Source organism: Carcharodon carcharias, chromosome 15, assembly GCF_017639515.1.
Source record: "Carcharodon carcharias isolate sCarCar2 chromosome 15, sCarCar2.pri, whole genome shotgun sequence".
NCBI classification, from domain to species: Eukaryota; Metazoa; Chordata; class Chondrichthyes; order Lamniformes; family Lamnidae; genus Carcharodon; species Carcharodon carcharias.
Window position 1 is genome coordinate 4472867 of NC_054481.1, and position 26738 is coordinate 4499604.

The following is a 26738-nucleotide window of genomic DNA, read 5'->3' on the forward strand; positions in this document are numbered from 1 at the left end:
GTGCAGTAAATATAAACATTCTAATTAGTAATGCATCTCTGATAAATAGGTCATTACATTTAAAAAAAAATGTTCCACTCTCCGTTATCACAATTGTTTTGAACATTGCTGATTATCAACATCATTGGGTTGACTATGTGATAAGATATGGCCAATGTTCACTTCTAAGCTGCATGAGTGCACTGCCACGCAGCAGTCAGGAATATACAGTGCAGGGAGCAAACAGGCTGCGCGGCATTTGTAAATGAACCACACAGACCATATCTGTGTTTGTCATTACCCTGCAAAACTGACAGCAACTTCTGGTGTGCACAGTTAAAGGTGGAAATACAGAAGTTGCTATCAGTGATTCCTTGCTTCTCCACAGGGGGCACATTGACGTCCCTACAGACAGCAATCACTGAACTGAAGAGTGCTTCCTTATTATGCTAGAATATCACTATTAAAATCCCTCAAAAATTGCACTTATTCCTGGGGTGCAACTGGGCCTTCAGTCGTGTATTAAGTCATAACTACTGTTGAACAACCACTCTGGCCTTGAAAGACTAATTTTATATTTGTCTAACATCAAATTTTTCTTACGATAAAAATTCCAGAGTTTTCTAATACAAGATATTCTTTTAAAATTCGCTTGATATCGCACCTTCTATTGTGTGTGTTACAATCTTTATTTTGCTTTCGGTAAAATTTATTTTAAAAAGTGCATTTTACTTCCTGTTTTGCTGTCGGTGAGGATTCTTCGATGTAATTAACCGTTTGCTTTTTTTCGATGATATCACTGTTGCTGGACGCCTGGAGGTCCCCCTTGACTTTCCGCCAGATTAATGTTAACTTTGGGAAAGGTGAAAACCCCCACAGCACAGAGATCACTGGATTTTTTGTGGACAACTGTCAGTGACGTCAGCAGTGAGTGCTGTCACTTTGCTGCTGACCACAAATCCTTGCTATTGTAATCTATCAAAAAGGTTGGTTTCTTTTCAAAGGTTGAATTCAGAATGCTGGCAAAGCAATGGAAAAGTGAAATGCCTAAATTGCTGATTCAGCTTGTATTCGCTAACTAGGTAAAGGAGAAGATCTTTTCTTCCAGGTGTAAGGTTGAAAGCATTAGAGATCCAGAATAATATCTAAATTCAGCCCATTAGCTCTTGATAACTTGCATGGCCTGTGGAGTTAACTACAACATTATGATTCAAAAATCCTGCAACTGTGTTAATGAGGGAGCAGTCCAAATTTGGGAATTTGAGATTTTGAGAGTGGGAATATCTTCCTGCCCTTTGCAAGCTTAGACAAAGCTGTACTATTCTAATGGTGCTCTTTAAGGCTCATGACAGAAGCCAGCGGTAATTGATTTGCTCTTCGTGGTATTTAAGAATTTCATTAGAAGCAATAAAAGAAATAAGAGATTCCGAACACTGAACAACTTTTATTCTATTGTTTTTTTAAAGAATGCTTTTAATTTTACATATTACTGAGACTGTGTGAATCCATACTGAATAATGAAGAAACAATGCCAGGATTACTTACACACACACACAGACAGACACACACACACGCTATCTTTCAAGGGATGCAAGATAAATATCTTATCACAGGAACAGCTACACTGGGGAAAATCAAATACTTTGCACTAAATAAACATACACTATTAATTAGCACAGTTTGTCATTTTATCTTTTTCATATACGTCTGTGAGATAATGAATTTCCTAAAGTATCAGGAGGGAGGATGCTACTTCATCAACAGTTCACAGTACCAAACCTGAAAAGTGATTATATTTTTTATTCAAAAAGATGCAAAAACAACATTAAAACAAAATTAAGCCTGTAGAAATTACTGAGCGCGTAAATGGTGTTGGAAGATTAGAGCACAGATTAGCTCAGTTCACTGGGGAGGGTATGAAACACACAGGATGTTAATTAGACAACGGAAATTTAGAGGTGAGGAAACCAGCAACTGAGGCCTTTTCCAGTGACATCTAGTTCATCATCAGCACAACATATGATTATAAAATAATATCCTCATATATCAATATGTCTTTCCCATATCTGAGTAAAATAACTGCATAGTTTCGGAGCTCTCAAAGAGGCAGAACTGAACAGTTATTTCATTTCCACTTATATTAAGAGTGCCATCAGAGGCAGTCCTAAAATAAGCCTCCAAGCCTGTGTGTAATGCACTTATGCATTTCTGTCCTGTATGAATCTTCTCTGACATCTGGCAACTCCCAAACATAGGAACCGGAGTCGAACATTCAACCCCTTGTGCTTGTTCTGCCATTTAATTAGATCATGGCTGATGTGTAATTTAATCCACTTGCTAGACAAAAACATATTCACAAAGTTGCATAAGAGGCATTAACAATGTGAATGGAACTGGTCACAACAACTGATGGAATAGAGCAACCCAGAAAGTTACAGAAATCATAGAGCTGAGATTTCAGAGGCCTCACATGCAACCAGCAAGATCAGAAATACATGTGCAGTTTTCCAATTTGTCTGCTGCATGTGAAGTATCGCTGTTGATTCAGGATCTTGGAATGTTTCACCCACTGAATGGGTAGAATTTAATGGCTTTCCTTTTTTATACATTCAGGGGATGTGGGCTTTGCTGGCATTTATTGCCCATCCCTAGCTGCCCTTGAGAAGGTGGTGGTGAGCTGCCTTCTTGAATCGCTGCAGTGCATGTAGTTAAGGTACACCCGCAGTGCTGTTAGGAAGGCAGTTCCAGGATTTTGACCCAGCGACAGTGAAGGAACAGCGATATATTTCCAAGTCAGGATGATGAGTGACTTGGAGGAGAGCTTCCTGTGCTGCCCTTGTCCTTCTACATGATAGTGGTTGTGGGTTTGGAAGGTGCTGACAAAGGAGCCTTGGTGAATTCCCGCAGTGCATCTTGTAGATGGTCCACACTGCTGCTACTGTGCATAGGTGGTGGAAGGAGTGAAGGTTTGTGGGTGTGGTGCCAATCAAGCAGGCTGCTTTGTCCTGGATGGTGTCAAGTGTTGTGGGAACTGCACTCATCCAGTCAAGTGGGGAGTATTCCGTCACACTCCTGACTTGTGCGTTATAGATGGTGGACAGGCTTTGAGGAGTCAGGAGGTGAATCACTCGTCACAGGACTCATAACCTCTGACCTGCTCTTGCAGCCACAGTATTTATGTGGCTAGTCCAGTTCAGTTTCTGGTAACCCCCAGGATGTTGACAATGGGGGATTCAGTGATGGTAATGCCAATGAACATCAAGGGGTGATGGTTGGATTCTCTCTTGTTGGAGGTGGTCATTGCTTGGCATTTGTGTGGTGCGAATGTTACTTGCCACTTGTCAGCCCAAGCCTGGATATTTTCCAGGTCTTGCTGCATTTCGACATGGACAGCTTCAGTATCTGAGGAGTTGCAAATGGTGGATATTGTGCAATCATTAGTGAAAATCCCCACTTCTGACCTTATGACGGAAAGAAGGTCAGTGATGAAGCAGCTGAAGATGGTTGGGATGAGGACACTACTCTGAGGAACTCCTGCAATGATGCCTTGGAGCTAAGATGACTGACCTCCAACAACCACAACCATCTTCATTTGTGTTAGGTATGACTCCAACCAGAGGGGAGTTTTCCCCTTGATTCCCATTGACTCCAGTTTTGCTGGGGCTCCTAGATGTCACACTCAGTCAAATGCAGCCTTGATGTCAAGGGCAGTCACTCTCATCCCACCTCGGGATTTCTGCTCTTTTGTCCATGTCTGAACCAAGGCTATAATGAGCTCATGAACTGTGTGGCCCTGGTGGAACCCAAACTGGGCGTCAGTGAGCAGGTTATGGCTAAGCAAGTGCTACTTGATAGCACTGTTGATGACCCCTTCCATTACTTTACTGATGATCGGGAGTAAACTGGTGGGGTGGTAATTGGACGGGTTGGATTTGTCCTGCTTTTTGTGTACAGGACATACGTGGGCAATTTTCCACATAGCCGGGTAGATGCCGGTGTTGTAGCTGTACTGGAACATCTTGGCTTGGGGTGTGGCAAGTTCTGGAGCACAGGTCTTCAGGACTATTGCTGGAATATTGTCAGGGCCCGTAGCCTTTGGAGTTTCCAGTGCCTTTAGCCATTTCTTGATGTCACGTGGAGTGAATTGCATTGGCTGAAGACTGGCATCTGTGATACTGAGTATCTCCGGAGGATCATCTACTCGGTACTTCTGGCTGAAGATTGTAGCAAATGTTTCAGCCTTGTCTTTTTCACTGATGTGCTGGGCTCCTCCATCATTGAGGATGTGGATATTTGTGGAACCTCCTCCTCCAGTAAGTTATTTAATTGTCCACCACCATTCACGAATGGGTGTGGCAGGACTGCAGAGCTTAGATCTGATCCATTGGTTGTGGGATCACTTAGCTCTGTCTATCGCTTGTTGCTTATGCTGTTTGGCACACAAGTAGTCCAATGTTATAGCTTCACCAGGTTGACAGCTCATTTTTGGTATACCTGGTGCTGCTCCTGGCATGCCCTCCTGCACTCCTTCTTGAACCAGTGTTGATCCACTGGCTTGATGGTAATGGTAGAGTGGGGGATATGCCGGGCCATGAGGTTACAGATTGTGTTTGAGTTCAATTCTGCTGCTGCTGATGGCCCACAGCACCTCATGGATGTCCAGTTTTGAGTTGTTAGATCTGTTCAAAATCTATCCCATTTAGCGCGGTGGTAGTGCCACACAACACAATGGAGAGTATCCTCAGTGTGAAGGTGGTGCGGTGGTCACTCCTACCGATATTATCATGGATAGATGTATCTGCGACAGGCAGGTTGGTGAGGATGAGGTCAATTATGTTTTTCCCTCTTGTTGGTTCCCTCACCACCTGCTGCAGACCCAGTCTAGCAGCTATGTCCTTTAGGACTCGGCCAGCTTGGTCAGTAGTGGTGCTACTGAGACACTCTGGGTGATGGACATTGAAGTCCCCCACTCGGAGTACATTCTGTGACCCTTGCCACCTACGGTGCTTCCTCCAAGGAGTGTTCAACATGGAGCAGCACTGATTCATCAGCTGAGGGAGGGCGGTACGTGGTAATCAGCAGGAGGTTTCCTTGCCCATGTTTGACCTGATGCCATGAGGCTTCACGGAGTTCGGAGTCAATGTTGAGGGCTCCCAGAGCAACTCACCTGAGTTGATGTTGGTGTCCTGGTCCACTTTCATGCTGATGTCAAAAAGTCACAGACCTGCCAACGCTACTAGGTTACCTCTGTTGACAATGGCAGTCATTGCAAATTCACAAGTTCTTTAGTTCACAGCTACAAAGCACCACTTATCAAGTCAAGAGATCTGAAAGCTATAAGGTACCTTCCTTCTGCACTGGCTCTGTGACCTGCTCCACTTCTGGCTATGGGTCTGTCAGCCATGGTGAACACTCCTCACCCATCCAGCCTGTTCCTGCAAACCCTATCATACTGGCTGAGCTGTCTACATCTTCCACAGCTCCAGTTTAACTCGTTCAGTTTGCAGTCTCCAGTACAGGCCCCTGTTCTGATGCAGCCATCTGATCCATCTTGCAGCTCCCAGCCCAGGCCCTCATCCTATAGTGCTAGACATTTTGCACATCCAGCCACTAACCCTATTCTCTTGGTGCCTGCTCTGAGATGCTCAACTTGTCAAAGATGCCTCCTGAAACATTTAACAGATTTTACACTTCAGGGTTAATGCTAATATTTGGGGGAAGAAAAAACCCCAGTGGCTGGAGGGTAGTCTACCCCTGTGAAATGTGTTTGGAGGGCCAGTATGCATATAGTTTGTTGCAATCCTTACATATTTCACAAAGTCATTTTTGTTTCTTATGTTTAAAAGTTGCATTCTTTGGGCACCCATGTTCACTTTGAGTTCATTTTGTTGCAAAAATGCTGTTTGCATTTATTCATCTTAGTTATTTTTTTGGCATTGTTACTTAATACAAAAGGGAATTTGATCTACAGGGAAGAGAAAAAGAAATAGGTCATGCCATTTTTTGCTATTGCCCTCTACCGGCTGAGAGCCCATTCCCATGTTGGCTCAGCCATTTTGCATTGCTTATTGTACAGCTCGCTTTAGTGGTTGCATGAAAGCTTAACGTTTTCACCTAAACACTGTTGATATTGTGATCCAGTATGTGTGCCAACCTGAAGGTGAACTCAGCTTACTGGTGCTACATTCACCTCCCTAAATTCTACTCGTGAGCAACCTAAGTTTAGTTCTCTTTATTCTCTCGCTGACCGGGGTGGGTGGGGTGTGTGTGTGGAATCTGCTATTATCATAACTCTTCATAACCTTAAGGACTTCTATGACTTTTGTTTATTAGTTGCACATCTACTGGAGGCCAAAACTGTTTGGCTGATGGTCAAGAATCGTCCATTCGGTTATCAGAGTCTGTTTGCTTTCTATTTGGTGTTGGATGGGCGGTGGGGGGTGGGGAGGTGGGGGGTGGGTGGGTAGTGGTGGTGAGCTGTGATAATGGATGTGTCAGGCAATCAATTGCAGGAGCGTAGGGTGAGGCAGTTGGATGTGGGAGGGTCATCTAATGATACCTCTGGCAATGTGTCCAACCTGAGTTGGAACCTTAGTCAGTGATGAGCTTCTCTGGAAAATGCTACCCACCAGTCCACCCACATTAGTCTGCTTATTAAACCCCATTCTTTTGTTGTGTATAGAATAGTGGATCATTAGAATCTATTACAAGACAGTAATGAGATGATTATGGTTTCAAAATCACTCTAGGGCATCTATTATTTTTAGAATATATGGAAAGAAATATTTACATGTACTGTGAAAGTAATGGGTCTGCTTTTATTTAATTTTTTCAGGTGGTGTAGGCTGATAGCCATTATAATCCAGGCTGCTGATGTACGGTGACGTTTACACTGAAGACGAATGGTGATGTACAATCGTTGCAAATTTATCAAGTAATAATTTGTGGGCGAGGAATAGGAAATCATACCTGCACCACATATTAGAAGAGGTTCCTGCATATAGTTTCACATTCAGCAATGCAGTGTTAACTGTTGAACCTGCAGTGCATATGTTAAGTCAGGCTGTTAGCCATCAGCAAGTAGGAAACTGAGAAGCACAATTTGTGCCACAGTGCAGCATGGAAAAATAGTTAGTAAAAATCCAGCAGAGAGAAAACTGCAAAATGTTCCATGAACAATCAAAATGTTAAGCATAAATACTTGACACCATTTTTGTATTGAATTAGGCTATTGTGCCATTTTTCAAGTGAATATCTGAGCCATTAAGCCACAATTAAAATTGAATATACATAAATGTCATTAAAACTACAAGTATGTTTCTACACAGGCCATTTGAACAGCCACTTTTGTAGTTTCTCTGGGCAGTCAGGGTTAAAATGGGGCTTTATGCATGTGAATGATCTTTAATACATTATACAGTAGGTGTACTGAAAATAAAAAGCGTATTAAAAGAAAGATGCATGCACCCTGGGAACTGGGTCTATGCTATGTGGTTATGAATGGTTTGTAGATATTGTAGAGGTTATTTTGTGAGGCTTCAATGCCAAAGCAGATCCTACATTTGGGTGGCATGAGTCAAAGAAATGGAGCTACAGTGTTAACACCAATCCATGCTCGCATGTCATGAGACTCCACAATGAGCCCCTGAAAATTACCTCTTATATGGCTGTATCATAGATTAGAGGTCACAGTAATTCAATACTGGGCATGTGAGGTTGATGGTCCTCTATTTATCCATCAATACAATCAGTTTTGTTCTCTAGAGCCTCATTAGGAATATGACGTGCCATAGTTGGTTGCCGGCATTGTAAAAAGCTAAGGGTTATTTTTTGGTCATCATGTTATCTGACGCCCAGAGAAACTGATCAGTCTATTTAAGAGCATTGAAACTAAATTATTGAGAAATACACTGTCAGACTCACAGCTCCGGTTGTAACCCACTGGGCCAATTTATTGAACGTTAACAAAAACAGAATTACTTGGAAAAACTCAGCAGGTCTGGCAGCATCGGCGGAGAAGAAAAGAGTTGACGTTTCGAGTCCTCATGACCCTTCAACAGAACTGTTCTGTTCTGTTGAAGGGTCATGAGGATTCGAAACGTCAACTCTTTTCTTCTCCGCCGATGCTGCCAGACCTGCTGAGTTTTTCCAGGTAATTCTGTTTTTGTTTTGGATTTCCAGCATCAGCAATTTTTTGTTTTTATTATTGAACATTAAACTGTTCGATGAACGGTACTCAGTATATTTGCAGGAATTACAAACTTTGCTAATCCCATCAATATTAAAAGCAACAAAGATGCTTTGCCTGTGCTAACCCTCAACACTAAAGTGACTCACGAAACATGTCTCTCTTATTTACATGACTGTGACTAACTGAGTTGCTGACCTGTGCCTTAAATTTTGCTATTTCCATTTGCAGCTCCTCTGGACCCATCTTTCGCTTCTTCACTTGTCCTATTACCACCCTCTTTTGCTTTGCACCATCATCTCTTTTGTCAGATGTACGTATGAAATAGCAGCCTGGGGGTGGGGGGGGGGTGGCATTCAACCTTTCGAGCCTGCTCCGCCATTCAATAGGAGATGTGGCCTTAACTCCACTTTCCTGCCTGCCTCCATAACCTTTGACTCCCTTGTCAATCAAAAATTTAACTCTGCCTTGAATAAATTCAATGACCCAGCCTCCGCTGCTGTCTGGGGAACAGAATTCCAAAGTCTAATGACCCTCTGAGAGAAGAAATTTCTCCTCAGCTCCACCTTAAATGGGAGGCCCCTTATTTTTAAACTTGTGCCCCCTAGTTCTAGATTCCCCCATGAGGGGTAACATCCTCTCAGTATCTAGACAGTCAAGCCCCCTCAGTCTTATAGGTTTCAATAAGATTATCTCTCATTTCTCTAAACTCCAATGAGTATAGGACCAACCGCCTCAACCTTTCCTCCTAAGATAATCCATTCCCCCCAAGAATGAATCTAGTGAACCTTCTCTGGACTTCCTCCAAAGCAAGTATATTCCTCCTTAAATAAGGAGATCCAAACTGTACAGAACTCCAGGTGTGGTCTCACCCATGACCTTTACAGTTGTAGCAAGACTTCCCTACTTTTAAACCCCTTCACTCTTGCAATAAAGGCTAACATTCCATTTGCCTTCCTGATCACTTGTACCTGCATTCTAATGTTATGTGATTTACGTACAATGACACCCAGATCCCTCTGTACCATAGAATTGTGCGATTTCTCTTCATTTAAATAATATTCTGCTTTTCTATTTTTCTTGCCAAAGTAGACAACCTCACATTTTATCATCTTATACCCCATCTGCCAGATTATTGCCCACTTATTTAACCTATCCATATCCCTTTGCAGACTGGGTCCTCCTCACAAGTTGCTTTCCTACCTATCTTTGTTTTCTCAGCAAATTTGGCTATAATACACTCTGTCCCTTCATCCAAGTCATTAATATAGGTTGTAAATGGTTAAGGTCACAGCACTGATACTTGTGGCACCCCACTAGTTAGTTGGTCAACCTGAAAATGGTGCATTCATCCCATTGTTACCAGGGGGCCCAAAGAGTACCTGAAAAGGAGAATTCCCCTTTGCAAGCCCCAGAGCCCACTGGGATGCCATCAGGTCTCACTGTATGGTCTACCATGGGGTAGAGGGACCCTCAGCAGCTGGTAAAATGCCAGTGGAGTTAAGTGGCTTAACTGGGCTTTGGGTGTGTGGGCTGTCTGCCACTTTTCCCACTGCTAGTAAATGGTATGACAGAGGGAAGATGAGTTCTGTTTAACCGTCTGATCTGAAGATTTTAAATCCTCCATTCTTTAAACTGTAAAAGGAAATGGCTGCAGCTGACAGTGATTGTTGAAAGAAAACATCTGCTGGACTGCTTTGATTGACAGGCATCTGTTCCAGCATTTTCATTAGAGCTCTTTGTTGCCATTTCCTTAAGGACTATTTATTATGGATGCTCAACTTAGTTTGCATGCAGGGTATTAGGGAGCATTGGGCAGGGAGTGGATGGTGAGGGTGGGAGTGGGGGGGGTGGTTGAGGGCTAGCGGGTCTAAAATCTTCTAAAACAAATGGAATGAAGCCCCAGAAAACCAAGGTGGGACTTCTAATAAGCACCGTTCCGTACTTGCCCGCCCCCACAGCCGCCCACTTTTGGTTCTGCAGTCAGCAGACCCAACTCCAACTCGCATCCAGGGCAAAAATGTTTGCGATTTGGGGCACTTTTACTGAGGGGGTCAGATGAGTTAGGAAATTTCCCAACTTGAGCTACTCACCACAGCGGCCGAAATCTGACCCTAGCTACCAGTTCCAGATTTTTTTTTTAAATTAAAAAATTTAATTTTATTAATCAAATTTACATTCCACTAGCTGCCATGTGCCCAGAGCATTAGTCTGGGCCTCTGGGTTACTAGTCCAGTAACATTACCGCTAGGTCACAGTCTCCCTCAGTTTAATGGTTTATGATTCATCAGACTACCCTCGTGAATAACCTGCAGACTGCATTAGGAGCCAGCAATCCCTAATTTTAATCCGATATGTAATGTCCGGCAAATAATCTACCATAGTCTGTGGTGCTTCATGTTTATCACAACCACCCCATCCATTAGAACAGTGGCTTGTTTGGACATGTCAAAGCCTCCATGTTCCATTAGTGAGCCAGGCTGTCTTGCCAATCAGCAATATTCAGATATGTCCCATCTCTTTAGAGAGAGTATTGAGTCTGCCAGAGAGTATCAAAACTGATCCTGAATTCTTATCATCAGATCTGTTATCTTGGTGATATCTCACTTACTACTGACTTCAAGGAGGGCGATCATTAAACAACTGACAGATACAGGGTAGGCCCTGACTAGGTGAAGTTCAGAAACAAGTAGTGTGATGAGAGACATCTCACAAGTTGTGCAGGTCTCTGGCCACCATACTTCTGACCACATCATGGGGCTTTGACCATAGTCCAATAAATGGAGGTGCAGAGTTTCAGCAGTAGCTGCTTACTTCCCTGTAACCCAATCACATTAGAGGCTCCCAGCCATGGATATGTGCATGTGATCTCATATCCAGCCACAAGTTAATACCTCAAGGAGCTGTCATCCCAAGCCTCAGAGTTTCCTCATCAGTTATATCAGTGCTTCAACGGATGTCCTGCATGAATAAGTCCAATCACGTTCGAGTCAAAAACAAAAATAAAAATACCTGGAAAAACTCAGCAGGTCTGACAGCATCTGAGAAGAGGAATACTCTTAGTCATACGGACTCGAAACGTTAACTGTGTTCCTCTCCGCAGATGCTGTCAGACCTGCTGAGTTTTTCCAGGTATTTTTATTTTTGTTTTTGTTCTGGATTTCCAGCATCTGCAGTTTTTTGCTTACATCCAAGTCTTGCTCATTACCAACTGTATAATGCAGGTCCAGACGTGAGAGTTAGCAAGTAGGTGTGCTCGCCATGAGCCTTAACCCTGCCCCCACCAGCCCCACCCCACCAATCCAGGGATGGGTGATAAGCCAGGCCTTGTTTTCCCTGCAAGCCATTTACCTGGTTGGAGGTTTTTTTTTGTTGCGTGCCAACAATTCCCAACCATGATAGGGAATAGTTTAGACATTTGCCTTATATGTCATATGTCCGAACCGCAAGCTTTATATCGTTGAAGAAAGTCAATAGAAAGCAAGATCCGGCAGGATGCAAAACAAGTGGCTGATCCACTTTCCAGATGCCTGACAGCGATTCTCATCTCTGAGTCAAAAGGTTAGAACGTAACCTTGGCTGACATTCCAGTGCAGCACTGAAGGTGTGCTCATTGTCAGAGGTGCCATCTTTCGGATGAGATGTTAAGCCGAGGCCACATCTGCCCTCTTTAGGTGGGCGGAAAGAAGCTCATGGTGTCATTTTGAAGAAGAGCAGGAGAATTCTTCCCATTGTCCTGAACTCTCCTTTTAAAACAGGTTATCTGGCCATTGTTGCTTTTCTGTTTGTGGGAGCTTGCTGTGCAAAATTGGCTGCCACATTTCCTACATTGGAACTGAGACCACATTTCAAAATTACCTCATTAGCTGTAAAGTGTTTTAGGATATCCAGGGGTCATGAAGGGCAATTTATAAGGGTAAATATTTTTTTCTGTTTCCTCTTCCATGTGAATTAGGTTAGAAATGCTCCCCCAACTCCGGCCACCCCTCCAGAACTACAATGTAGATTTGTCTCCGCACTATCAATGGCTGATTCTACCTGAGGCTGCTACATCCTCTCATGGGTCTTTTAGTCATTTGGGTGGCTTTACACTGATTTTCTTTTTTTACCCTTTAAATGCTGCTGACTGTACAGCAGGAGAGCAGAGCCCAATCATTTGTTAATACAAAAGCTTTGGCCTCCCAGCATGGCTTTTACACAGAATATTGTCTCATTGTCCAAACTAATCTAACTGGTTTACTCACTTAATACATTTTCATCAAAGGTAATGTGAATTAAGACAGTGGATATTCCCATTGGCAATCTTCACTTTGGTGCACTTAATGCACTTGTATGTCCTGCGCATGCAATTTACGTGCAGGCATCACGCTATGTATTTTAACTAATTTATTCTAAGTGGGCTAATGGCAAAAAAAGACTAATGCATACAGGATTGTAGAAAGAGCAATTAAAAGGGCCATATATGAAATCTGCCATTCACAATTTCAAACCTAGACTGTCACAACTAACACTGACTTTGCATTTTCTGACTTTATCTTTGATATGATGTTTATTGAAGAGTCCAGTCTGACCATGTGGTACCATAAATCAACTGCTGAAGTTCTACAATAAGAAACAAATCAATGGATTTCGCTAAAGCTTACTCCTTGCCCGTCCTAAAATACATCAGACTCACCATCAAATTAAACACAAGAAACTGTCTGTGCACCAACTGTTTGCCTGTCAGTCTTTGTCAATGTCTACATGACTGTCTTGTAACAAGAATAGGCCCCTCCCATACTCATTGAAGCAGTTTTCATGCCCTCAAGTGGTCTGCACTATTTGCCAGCCAAAGAAAACTGTGCTTTGCATTCTAAACTGTGCAAATCTCCACATTTGCTGCTTCAGTAGCTCCCCCTCTCACTAGGATGAAGGGCCATTTACTGAGAGCACTTAGCAATACTTCCACATGGAATGACTTCAACAACTGCCACTGCAGGACCAGAGGGTCAGAAAATCTCTCCTTTTTAAAAAAAAACTCAGAAAATCTGGCCAATGGGCCTCAAAATCAGTCGTTGTGAGATTAGATGGCAATGAAACCCTTGAATAGCACTTCATTAAACCAATCTGTGTAATTTCCCCAAGCTGGAATCTACTAAACATCTGGAAATTACCACAGAACATCCCATGTATTTTGTGTAGTTTCCTGTCAGACAACATTTGCAGCATTTCTAGCCTGTCCTGAATGAAAAGCTATGGCATTGCCTCTGCTTTAAAGGCTGTAATTAAAGCGATAAGGTTAATGACTACAAAAAAGAGAACTTTGTGTGAAGGCAGCTGTATCCAGTGCACAACATGATACCCAGAGTCAAACCTATCTTTTTTACAGTTTAGTACACACAAGTGTCCCATTTAGGTGACAATATTGCTAATTTGATTCATGCAGACCAACAGGGAACCATAACTTGGTGCCTGATCGCTCTGCATTTCCTTACACAGGCTTTAAAGTTCTGACTCAAAACATCATGGGGAACCATTTTAAAATAAATAAATCCATTTGCACAAAATGTTTATGTTAAACTGCATTTTGTTTGAAAAAAAAAGACAAATTTGAACTGCTGTCAAAACCTCAAGATAAATCAAGTCTAAAAGAATGCTAAAATCAATTTCCAATGACAATGCCATACAGGCTGGGCAGATCATGCTGACTTTATTGGGATTTTAGATTTAATTGTGCAGAAAGGTATTGGAAGAGGATATCAAAAGAGCGAAGTGGAACAAACAGCCTAGTAATAGTAAAACAACTTTTGGTCATTAAAATTCTGACCATGGATAATGGCCTCACATAATATATTATTACTCTTTCAAAGAAGTTTTACGCTGGGTCCTGGATTTTCCAGCTGCAATGCTGAGGGTAACCAATTCCTTGAAAATAGATTGATGTTTTTCAAGAGTGTAAAGTTAATAGAAGTAAGCTAAGAACGAGACTGAATTAAAGGTAGGGTTGTCAATGCTGGTTGACCTCCTTCCTGGAGGTTATCATAATAACTTTCAGCTTCAGCTACCTTGCCCAACAAACAGCACTTTCCCCCCCCAAATCCAATATTTCTATAATTAATAAATGAAACTGTTGGAGGGAAATGAAAAAAAAAAATACTTTTTTTTTGAAAACGCCGTCCTGGGTTGCTCACAGTCATGGCCAGAAGTTTAATCTTAAATTCCTGGAAACTCCAGGACAATCCTGGAGGGTTGACAACCTTAGACAGAGGCACAAAAGCAGCCATACTGGAGAAAGAATCAGTTCACCTGTCTCACATCCTCTTGCAATCTGTCATTTTTCCTGTTTAGTGGTTTGAATACTAACTTCATTTAAACAGACTTCTTCAGCTATATTAACATAGAAGTAACATTTTTCCCCCAAAATCCTTTTCACAAACCAGACTGGAAATGCAGTGCCATGGGGCTTTTATAAGTCACCTTGCCATGTGGGTAAAGCTATCTCAAAGCCGGGATCAGAGTTGATTAAATATTTGGGTCAGATGCTCTGTATCTTGCCATTGGAGACTCAGATTAGCATCTTGTCCTTATTGATCTGGTGATGGGAAAAAATTTTGTTTCCATATGGAATGATGGTAGGGAGCGTGCTGAAGGCCTTCAGCTCTTTGAGGTCCTTAAAAGATCCAGCGTGGAAGCCAAACCTACTCTTAGAAAGTTGAGCAGAATTCACAAAGGAACCCAGAGGCAGAATTTTCCCTTTGGCGTGCAGGGACCGGCCCCGTGCAACTGTGCGCAAAATGACGCGCGGTGACATCGGGCGAGCGTCCCGAAGTCACTGCACGCCATCGCGATATTTCGTTGGGCAGGCAAGCCCGCCATTAATTAACTTATGGCCCTTGACTTCCCCAATCGATGCCGATTTTTCAGCACCCATGCAATCTTCAGGTTGGTGCACGGGCAGGTGAGTAGGAGACATTTGTATAAAACTCATCCACGGGCGGGATAAGAGGGCTCACCTGGGTCGTGAGTGTGCTCTCTCGAGTATTGATTTTCAAAGTTATTGAAACTTGCCTGTGTGATCTGCTGTGCTTCAAAACACATGCCAGCTGCACCCTTTGTCTGGAGTCAGCCTTCAGGTCAGCACAAAATCTTTTCTGGGCCTGCAGGTTAGGAAACTGAACTGTCCACTGGAGGCAGCTCCTCTGAGGAGGAAGGGAGAGCTAGAAGAGGGAGGAGGCCAGGAGTGCATATTCAGCCGCCAGGGGAGCCACCTTTGGGAGGACAGGCGCAGGCACAAGGGGCACAGGGCCAAGAGGTAGACCAAGGCAGAAGGGGCCGCAGAAGATGCCACTATCCTGTTGCCAGGGTTTACAGGTGGCGAAGCAGCTACCTCAATATGTGTGAGGTGCAGTGCCGAAGGAGGTTCCGTCTCTCAAGGGAGACAGTCAACTCTATCTGTTAAATGATAGGCCTTGACATCTCCGCTAACTGTGTGGATGAACACCCCATGCCAGTGGCTCTAAAGGTCACAGCTGCCCTCAACTTCTATGCCTCTGGTTTCTTCCAGGGGTTGGTGTGTGATCTTTGCGGTGTCTCCCAATCAGCTGCCCACATTTGTGTCAAGCACTTGGCTCTGTTCAGCCATGCATTGATTTTCATCCACTTCCGTTGGGACCAGGAAAGCCAGACACAGTGAGCCAGAGGCTTCAGAGCGATTGCTGGCTTCCCCCGTGTCCAGGGTGCTATAGACTGTACATATGTGACCATCAAGGCGCCAGCAGGTGAGCCCAATGCCTTCGTCAACAGAAAGGGTTTCCACTTCATGAACGTGCAGATAGTGTGTGATCACAGGATGCTGATTCTACAAGTCTGTGCAAGGTACCCAGGAAGCTCCCACAACGCCTACATCCTCAGACACTCCCAGGTGCCGGGGCTCGTCAGTGCTCCAGCCCGGCTGGATGGATGGCTGCTGGGTGACAAGGGCTATCCCCTCAGAAGGTGGCTCATGACGCCTCTCCACCATCCAAGAACAGAAGCTGAGCAGCGGTACAATAGGAGCCAGGGCTCCACAAAGGCTGTGGTGGAGAGAGCCATCGGTCTTCTCAAGATGCGCTTCCGATGCCTGGACTGCTCAGGGAGTGCACTCCAGTATCCCCCAGGTTGTGTGGCGCTGATAGTGGTTGCATGCTGCGCTCTCCACAATCTGGCACTGGAAAGGGGGGGATGCAGTGGATGATGAAGATGTCGACACAGTGGCTGCGGCTGCACACGATGATCCAGCAGTGAGTCCGAGGATGACCACGCACAGGGAAATGCTGAGGGGGTTGATGCTGACCTGGGCATACTCCAGGGGGTAGGGACATCCAGGAGGGCTTTAATCCAACGAATCTTCAGCTAGCACAACACAGATGGATCTCTAGGACAAGCCTGGGCTGCAGGCTCCATACTCGATACCTAAGTGCCAAACCTTCCAGATTATGAACAGTAACTAAGGGCCTTGTTAATAAAGCTGAATGTCCCACGAAGCACTTAGAGCATTTTTGGAAACCATACACATGCAGAAGAAAAGAGGCACCCTCAGCCATGGTCACATGTCTGAATTTAATATCACAAGCAAAGAAACTTGATTCAAAAAAATGACAAGGGTGTTCCAATTCAAAGCAAATCATAAAGACCTCATCTCAGGCCAACACAAAAGCACCAGTGATGAACTCGTGGTGTGCCTAAGGTGCCTTATGTTTACATTTCCGGGTGCTACGTCTTGGTGCTGCCCCATCGCTGGGAGTGGCATCTGAGACAGCCTGCTGACTCTGCTGTCCTGTTGGCCTCGATGACCTTGCCCGGCGTCCTCTGGCCTTTGCTGGAACCTGCCCGTGAGCTGCCAGTTCCACAGCTGGCATCTCTCCAGCCGTCGCAGCCTCACCGGATGCTACTGTCATTGGGATAGGGGCGGAGGAGCTGCCGCCCTCATCCGGAGCGCCCTGAGAGGAGCCCGCAGAGATGACAGATAGCTGCTGCGCCAATGTGAGGTTGCTTTGGACCTCCCTGCTCACCGTGGATGGATGGGCACCGAGCTGGGAAACTTGGTGCCCAGACCATCTCCCACACTGGCACTGACCAGCTGAGGTCAATTCCGAAGTGAGGGCTTGGTGGTCAGAGCACATTCCCAGGAAACCCTGATGGGTCTCCTGGAGGAGCCTCTCCACGAGAGTCGCCACTCTCTCCTTGGGGGATGCATGGCGCTCAGACATGTGGCTCATTGCTTCGGCAGTCATTCACGCAGACTCCTCCACCATGGAGACTAAGCCAAGCATAGCCTCATGTATCTCCACCAGATGCTCCCGCACACACAGCCGCATTTCCTGCCCCTGCTGCATTGCGGATGACTCCGGAGGCAAATCATCAGGCTGAGCATGTGCCTGGTCCCCTGCAGTCCTCCGACTGCTGGCGCCATGGGCACTCTCTGTCTCTGCCAGCTCCTCCAGCGATGGTGAAGTGCTCTCACTGCTGTGCCCTGGGACACTAGCCGATGATCAAATTCCCACCGAGGTGCTAGTATCTGCACTGGTGCCTGCCTGGCAGAAATGGTGTGACGCCGGTGAGACATCAGACCCCTCAGGTGTGAGAGGGGGCCTCTGCTGCTCCTCCCGGCCCTGCTCTGATGATGCTGAAAGGAAGAACAAGGACAGCGGATCAGTTAATGTGGAGACAACGTTATTGTGCATCCCTGTCCCCTGGATCATTATGTGCTCATCCTTCCATACCCAATGGTCAAGCCATGTTGCAAAATTAAATCAATTAACATTCAGCACTGCTATGCCTGTTGGGAGGACAATGCTGACCTCACTGTTGGGCATAAATACCTGGCCGTGCCGCCCCAGCCTCACCGACACCAGTGGATCGGGGTGCATGGCACCTCTCCAAATCCAGGGCCTCCTGCTCGAAGCAGCTAAGAAAGGTGATCTGCGCCTGGCCGCCGCCAGTCCTCACACGCTCTGCTGCGTTATGAACATTCTTCTCCTGAAAATGAGAGACGAGTGTGGATTAGTGCAATTGCACATGGACTCTCTTTGCACACGGCCCACCCCGCCCAGAGTGGGACATATCAGGGGTCCAGTGCCTCCTCACCCCACTGCTGCCGAACACTCACACAAAAATGCTCGGCCTGCTCCCCACCCCCACCCACCCCCTTGGCCACATGCTGTCTACATCACATTAGGCACCACACAGTATATCTTTCCATAGCAAGGAGGCACAAGAATGTGGAGCGCAGAGTGCAGCAGATGGTTCAGCTCCCCTCCCAGCATCTTATCACCCTGACTTGGACATGTCCTGAAGTTCCAGCACTGTGCCCAGGTGCAGCTCCTCCAGGTTGCCCCTAAACCAGTCACGTGGGACTCAGTGTACCACATACTGCGGGCGCAGAACCCATCTCTTCACCACTCTCTCAGGGTGACCTCGGCATGAGCAATATCTGCCGGTCCACCCAGCAAAGGACACATTCCATCAATGATTCAATGCAGTCCCTACACTCAGACTTGGGGGGAGGGGGGGTGGGGGGGGGGGGGGGGTGGGCAGTAGGGGGGTAAGCTGACCGGCTGGGTTAAATGACCAATGCCAACATGGTTCTCACCCCTGCCAGAGCGCAACAAGTCGTTGAAGCTTTTGCGACACTGGATCCAGGTGCGCCGCACTACGTCACTGGAGCTCACCACCCCCACCACCTCCTCCAGGCACGTTTCGTCATGTCGGGGGGGGGGGGTCTCCTCCTCCCGTCTGGGGGCACCAGCACCTCCCGCCGTGCTATCACCTCCTTGAGGAGGGCAACAAGGCAATCATCCAAAAAACAAGGGGCACACAGGCTCCCCCCACCTACCCTACCCTCTGGCCTGGCCTGCCCCGATGGTCTACCCTCCGGCCTGGCATGAACTTCATCGCCCCTCTGCACAGCCGGTCGCCCAGCCCTTGCGAGCATCCCTTCCGAGGCTGCCAGGAACTTCCTTTATGCAGGCTGCCCAGTGGCCATTGGACCCGGCGGCCTGAGCGCGCCGCCCACTCCCACTGTGCACGGGAGTCGTGAAATGGCAACTGCGATCCACGCCCACCAGCGCATGCTCCCGCTCCATCCTCCCCCGCCCCACCCCCCTCCACCACCAACCAGGAAATTCAGCTCCAGGAATCACCATCACCAGACTACTGTGGGCAAGTCAAATGCTGAGTCCTGGCAGGTATCGCCTGTAGCTCAGTGACAGCACCTCTCACCTGAGTCAGATGGTTGTGGAACTCAAATACATAATCTAGGTTGACACTCTAGTGCAGTAGTGAGGAGGTGCAGCATTGCTGCTTTTCAGATGAAGCATTAAATGGGGGTCCTGAGTGTCCTCTCAGATGAACATAAAAGATCCCATGGCACTCTGCAGAAGAGCAGGGAATTCTCCCTGGTGTTGTGACCAATATTCATCCCTCAATCAACATCACTGAAACAGGCTGAAGAGTCCCATCAATTTTAAGGACTTAAGCCACTAAATAGGAAAGTGTGATGTACGCAGGGTAATAGCAACTAATTTCAAACTTATTTGGATTTGGTCACATGTAAAGTCCTCTCCGCTCGATTGCACTGTTGAGCAGCATTTTAGAAAACAAGTGAAAAAAAAATTGCATTAAAAATATTCCTTAATCTATTCAAAAGTGGTAACTTGGCGTACTTTCACTAATACAGCTGAAAATGGGTTTAATCCTAAAAAAATACACTTATAGAACAAGGACAGAATCTTTTGCCTGTCGGACGGGCCGGTCGGGAGTAGGCGCGGCGCCATTTTACGTGGGCAGGTCAACTAAGGCACGCCCAGCGTGATGCACGCCCAGTAGTGCTCGGCGCTCCCTGTGTGGGCAGAGGGAGGGGGAGGAGGGAGAGTCGGGGCCTGGGCTCTTTCACGCATGCGCACGATAGAGCGCAGAAATTTCCCCGAGGCACGGAGTTGCCTCAGGGAGATTAGGTTCGATTTGAAACTTTAAAAATAAAGATAGATTGAAATTATTTAGACATGTCCTCTCATGTGACAGTGTCACATGAGCTGGGACAAGTTTATGAATTGTGTAAAAAATATTTATTAATTTAATAAAACCTTCATGAAACCTTATTCCGCCCGTGGATGAAGTTTCATGAAAAACGCCAAGGCCGCTTGGGCTCTTCACCTGCCTCCCCCCACCCCCCACCCCCCCCACCCCGCCAGCCTTAAGGTTGGGCGGACAGCTCTGCCAATTAGTTCAATTGGTTTATTAATGGCCTTAACAGGCCTTTGACAGTTCAGCGGGCGCACAGCCACCTCTGGAGCGTGTCTGCTGAACGGTAGATCAGAATGACATCGGGAAGCAAGCCCAACGTCACCGCGCGTCATTTTACACATCGGCGTGCGGGGCCCACCCTCCCCCCAACTCCCCCCCCCCACCCCACAACTCCCCCCCACCCCCCAACTCCCCCACCCACACTGAAGAGAAAATCCTGCCCCAAGTGTTTAGTCCACCCATGTGAGTAAATTCTAAAAAACTGAAAATGAGCCATTTAATAGTTATATTGGTGTATAGTAGCCAGTTTACTAGTTATGTTGGGCGTAGAGTAGCCAGTTTACTAGTTATGTTGGGCGTACAGTAGCCAGTTTACTAGTTATGTTGGGTGTACAGTAGCCAGTTTCTTGGTAAATTATATTTAAAAAGTTTAAAGCTTTTAAAAGTGCTTATTAGTGTCTTTGTGCCTTGATTTTAAGAGCCTCTTGGAGGGCCTGCAAACAAGCACAATTAACAGAAACTACCGATGAGGATTAATTTGATCTGGGGAGCGTGACAAGTTTTTTGAAAGGTACAGGGATGGGACAGCTTCCAGCGTAATGACTTTTGAACTAGCACAATAGATCGGGAAAACATGAGTCACGCTGGGCGTAATGAGCAATTGAAATTCCTCAATCCTTTGCACTGGTTTGGCCAATTTCTTTGAAAAACTAGGTACAATGTAGCAGATATTTCGGCACAGAACATAAATCCTCTCTTCTCTTGTATATTTTCTGGTTGGTGAATCAGGTAAAATGTTCTTTCGCTGAGCATCTGTATCCCTTTTTAAAAATCTGATATGGCTCACATTTCAATACTACAGAGGGATGGGATTTCCTCCAATTATTAATTATTTTAAGTGGGTTAATGCCTCTATTTAAATACATGGTAGATGAATGTGATGGAAATACATTCAACTTCCAGTCTTGATTTTGCCAACTAGCCTTTCGCTCCCTATATCTTTGCTCTTTTGAAGCTTACCGCGGGCTGGTTAATACAGGGCGTACAATAAATGTATTCAATGCATGCTGGTCATTTGACAAAAACAGGAACTTGAAGAAGGATATAATGGCTTGGAGAGAGTGCAATGGAGGTTTATTAAAATGTGCCAAGGATGATGGACTTCAGTTAAGTTGAAAGACAAGAGAAACTGGAATTATTAGAGCAGAGAAGCATAAGGGGAGATAAATAGTTGTGTTAAGAGCTTTGAAAGAAGGGATAGGGAGAGCAACTGTTTCCCACTGACAGGGACAGCTGATCACCAGAGGACATAAATTTAAGATAATTGGCAAAAGAATCAAGGGAGGAGATGAGAAGAATGTTTCTTCATGCAGCAAGTTACGCTGATTTGGAACGTAGTGGGTGAATGGGTGGCAAAAGTAGATTCAATCGTAACTTTCTACAGGGAATTGAACAGGGTAAATTTGCTCATCCACGGGGAAAGAGCAGCAGAGTGGGATTAATTTTAAAAGCCAGTACAGGCATGATGGGTCGAATGGCCTCGTTCAGTGCTGTAAAAATCTATAGGGCAGTAATTTTAGCTTAGCGTGAGGGCATGCACCTGACCTGCTCGAGCGTAAACAGCACGTGGTGACGTCAGGCGAGCGACCCGATGTCATCCCGCGTTTGTGTGATATTTTGGTCGGCGGGCACGTGCAAAAGGCAGAAGTGCACCCACTGACAATTAAGACTGCAATTAGGCTCATTAAAATTCCAACTGTCCCTGATTTTTTGTGGTTCGTCCAACCTGAGGGTTGGCGGACGGGTGAATCTGCCAGGCGGACTTTGCATTTTTAATGAAACCTCATCCAAGGGCGGGATGAAGTTTCTGTTATTAAACTTAAAAAAATAAAACTGTATGGATAGAATTTTCAACATGTATACGTTCAGGTGACTGACCCTGATGCATGGACATTTTTTTCCGTATTTTAAAATCTTTATTTATTGCTTTTAAATTCTTCAGCTCCCTAAGGCAGCTCTCTGCCTTCAGGGAGCTTTCATTCCACGCTCCCCCACCCCCGTGCTTACGTCACCTCCCGCTCTGAGCATTTCAGTGCGCGTTTCACGCCGGTCGGCCGTTAATTGGCCAGCCAGCACGAAATCGTGGTCGGGGGGGCCGATCGTGGGCGGCAGTCTGTTCCTTGGCCGCGCCCAAAGAACCCGTGCCCGCCCGTCAACCTAAAAATCCTGCCATATGAATCAGTTAGTTGCTTTGTCATTTTAACACAGAATGGGGAACACATGATTATAGGGGGAATATTTAACTCTGTTACAAAAATAGGCTTAAATTAAATGACGTTTTGTGGAACACAAGACAATAAAAGATTCAATGGAAAACAGATGACCAAGATTATAAAGTTACTGCAAGTCCATTTATCAAGTCCATAATGTCATAACCGCATCCAAGGAGATAATAAAAATGCCACAAAACATGTTTACAATGTCTAAAGATTGCTTGTTGGACTCACCTGTATGGAGAATGAAAAATGTGTCAAGACATTGTCCAGTGTCCTTTAAACTAGGTCACTGTCTTCAGGGCACAATTACAATGTACTGTAGGCTTCTTTGATTCTGTATCTAGCTTCAGTGAGCCATAACAGAAGGCGTATCAAACGCTAATGGTAAGCACACAAATGCACTGACATGTGAAGAAGTGAATTCATGATTAATTTCTTAAATGGGGTCAACGAAATGTCTCCATTCTGTGTGCACGGAACAAGGCTCACTTTGAATACAGAAAGCCTGGTATTATCAGAGATTGAACTGCTGTAGAGAGATGAGCTTCCAAGGGATCATCCTTTTAAAAAAAAAGAGACCCCATTGTAGTAATCAACCTGACAGACTTTGTAGGTTACTCCTGTCAAAATGTAATTGCGATCCAATTTACATGCATACTGGTTCCTGCCTGCACACCGAGATCTCACCATAAAACATATTTCTATGAACTTTGACTGTATGAAAATTGTAGCTGCTAATGAACGATTCATCCTTAAAACTGCATGCAGATGGCTTTGGTGCCAGCTTGTACACAAGCCAAAATAGTGGTGACGCATATAAAGGCTCCTTGGCATACATAAATACATTCATAAACATTCTGTAATCAGGGTAGCACAAGCACTTCTGTCAGGTTAACTGGTACCCAGTGTGCTTAAAGATGGCAAGGTTAAACAAACTGACTAAAGCTAGTCAAGAAAGATTTGAAAGCTAATTTATGATAATCAAAATGGTGGTAAGGCTTATCCATGTTTATTAATATTGTGGAAAGTTCTGTGATGAATACAAGTAATTATCACCGCTATTTTAAAAAGGGCTACAGTGATAAACTTATATCCAAGATTATCTACGTACTTTGATGTTACATTCAAATAGTCTTGACAATACATGGCACGGTGAATGTGATGATGTGTATGATAATAAGTAACTCTTTGAAAATAAGACAGAAATGATTCTTATAAGGCCCAAGAACAATGTACTTTTTTACAGCCAGTGATCACTATCTTAAATGAAAACAAAAGTTTTAATTACTCTATATACTCACGCAATGGTGGATCTTCTGCAAAAGTCAATCCCTGACTTTTGGCCATAAAAACATTTATTTTTCATATTTCTCATGTATAAGTCGACCCCTGATTTTTTGGCAGAAAATCCGAACTCTTGTACTTACCACCCGCTCGCCACTGAAGTCAAACTCGCCCTGGTACAAACCTACTCATTGCTAGAATCATAGAATAGCACACCATTGAAGGCAGCTGTTCAGCTCTTCATGTTTGCACACATCAACATGTGATGTCAAGGCTACCATCTCTCTAGTGTGCACTGCGTTCCCGCCAACCCCGGCACCTAATATGGCAACACGGGGTTAAGAAGGAACGGCAGATACACAGCCCTGTTCAGACTTAAAGTCACTGAGATTGAAGAGCAGACAGATAATTGTGCAACAGCCAGAGAATTCAAGATAACGGAGAAGAACATGAGAGATTAGAGGAAGCTCTCTACACAGCTTAGATGCCCAAGAATAAATGTGCGAACAGAGGAAAGTCTAGCATGTAGCCACAGTTGGAAAACAAAGCTACAAAATACATCAGTGAAAATCCCCAGAATAGACTCTCAGTTTCTCGAGGAGCTGTCCAAATGTTCACATTGAAACAAGCAAGAAAATTACAGGTTTCAAAGCCAGCCCTGGTTGCTGTACCAGGATTGTGAAGAGAAACAATTTTGTACTGTGTCAGAAGGCCAAGATTTTGTAGCATCTCCGAGCAGAACACGATGACAGGCTTATCGCATTTCAGCTGCTTATAATCAAACATCAACAAAAGAATGGATACAGATTGGCCATAATAGGGAACACAGATGACACTCCCATGAATGTTGACATGCCAGCCAGTCAAATAATGAGCAAAGTTGGAGAGAAAACAGTGTTAGTGAAGACAACTGGCCATGAAAAGAGTAGATCCACAGTTGTGCTGTCATGTATGTCCGACAGGACAAAGCTTAAGCCAACAGTGATATTTAAGAGAAAAACCCTCCAAAAACAGCAACTCCTAAAGGAATAGTCATCCATGTTCACGATAAAGGATGGATGGATGAAGCTGGCTTGAAAATATGACTGAGGGAAGTTTGGAGTTTCCAACCAGGAGGATTAAGTAAAGATGAAATTCTTCTCATCTGGGACATGTTCAGATTGCATTTTGTTGATGATGTTGTTGCTGAAGTTACATTGCCAGTGATGTTGCTGTGATTCCCACCGTGTTCAACCAGTGGATGTCTCTGTGAACAAGCCCTTTAAGGATAGGATGAGAAAAAAGTGGAACGACTGGATGATCGGAGCAGTAGACATTCCCTAAGGGAGGCAGCATACAGGCTCCGATGTTAGCAACCCTGTATGAATGGGTTGCAGAGGACTGGGATGAAATCATTCAAATGTGGGACATCCGATGCATTTGATGGCACAGGAGAGATTATTTGTGGAATGATATGGCCGATGATGATGTTATTGCTGATGAAGGTGATGATCCATATGATGATGCCATTCTAGATGCAGATGGGGACAGGTTATTTAGTTCTGAAGACAAGGACGAGGGTATTTTTATGGATTTTAATACATGTTCAGTGCATGCTCTGCTGCTAACTAGAATTATTTACTGCGCTCTAAAGAAACTGAATGAAATTGTATAAATTTGTATATGTAGCTTTCGTTTTTAGTTAATTTGATGAATTTTACACAAATTAATGTCTGTTTACATGGGGGTTAAAATTCAATAATAAAAATACTTTTGGAACATTTTGTACCACTTTTGGAGGCAGGGTTGGTGGGAACAGTTTCCGACCTAGTAACTCAGCGATAGCGAGGTGATGGCAGAGGGTGGATTTCAATTTCTTGAAACTATTACTCATGTAAAAGTCAACCCCCTACATTTTGGCTAAAATTTTAGTCTTAGAAACTTGGCTTTTGCATGAGTATATACGGTAATATCCTTCCTTTCAGTTGTATCTGTTGATGTTACAAGTAAATACATCATGTCATGGGAGCAGTATTGAAATGGACCTGTCAGATCCCACAAGTGAGAAAACAAAATCACGCATCAAGCCACTGACACAGCTGGAAGACTCAGAGCTCAAGTGAAAAAGCATTAGTTGGTAGGGTTGATGACATAGACGGGATAGATGACAGCACTGTTTTGTAACGTTCAACATTACAAGTGGAAGCCATGTTGAAGATGGACAAATCGCATTGCTTACTGATGTTAAGACAGATATTGTGTGAACTGCAAATTAGGATCAAGAGGAATATATAACTTTGGAGAATATATCAATCATTCCTTGGTTTTAGCTCAAAGGTATTATATGATGGTTAACTAACTGGGGATGTTTTAGTTAATGACATTCTGAAAAAAGCAGCTCTCTGATATTTGAATGGACTTTATTATTAGAAACACACTGTATTAGGAGGAACTCTTGTTAAAATACTGAGTGAGTGCAGTTACATAGTATACTGACTACAATATTCTGGGACTGCAGTAGAATATTTACTTTTAGATTACAGCAGTGAATGACCTCTGGTTTGTAATGACTATCATTACAGGACCAACTAGACTCTTTTTTCCACTCTGAAAACTCAATTATAAACGTAAATTATTCTCAAAACTCACAGTTCTAAGTGAAACACCTTCACCACAGGGACTGTAGCCGTTTAAGGCGGGGGCTCATCACCACCTTTGTCGAGGTCAATTATAGGCAGCCAATAAATGTCGGTCTTGCTGGTGATGCCCAT

At 44.6% G+C, this 26738-nt stretch overlaps 1 protein-coding gene across 1 annotated transcript in view; it reads right to left on the reverse strand.

The window, feature by feature from the left end:
* xylt1 (xylosyltransferase I) overlaps nt 1-26738 on the reverse strand; it is a 286218-nt gene that overhangs the window by 76535 nt on the left and 182945 nt on the right. The gene's annotated exons all lie outside the window — the stretch shown is intronic.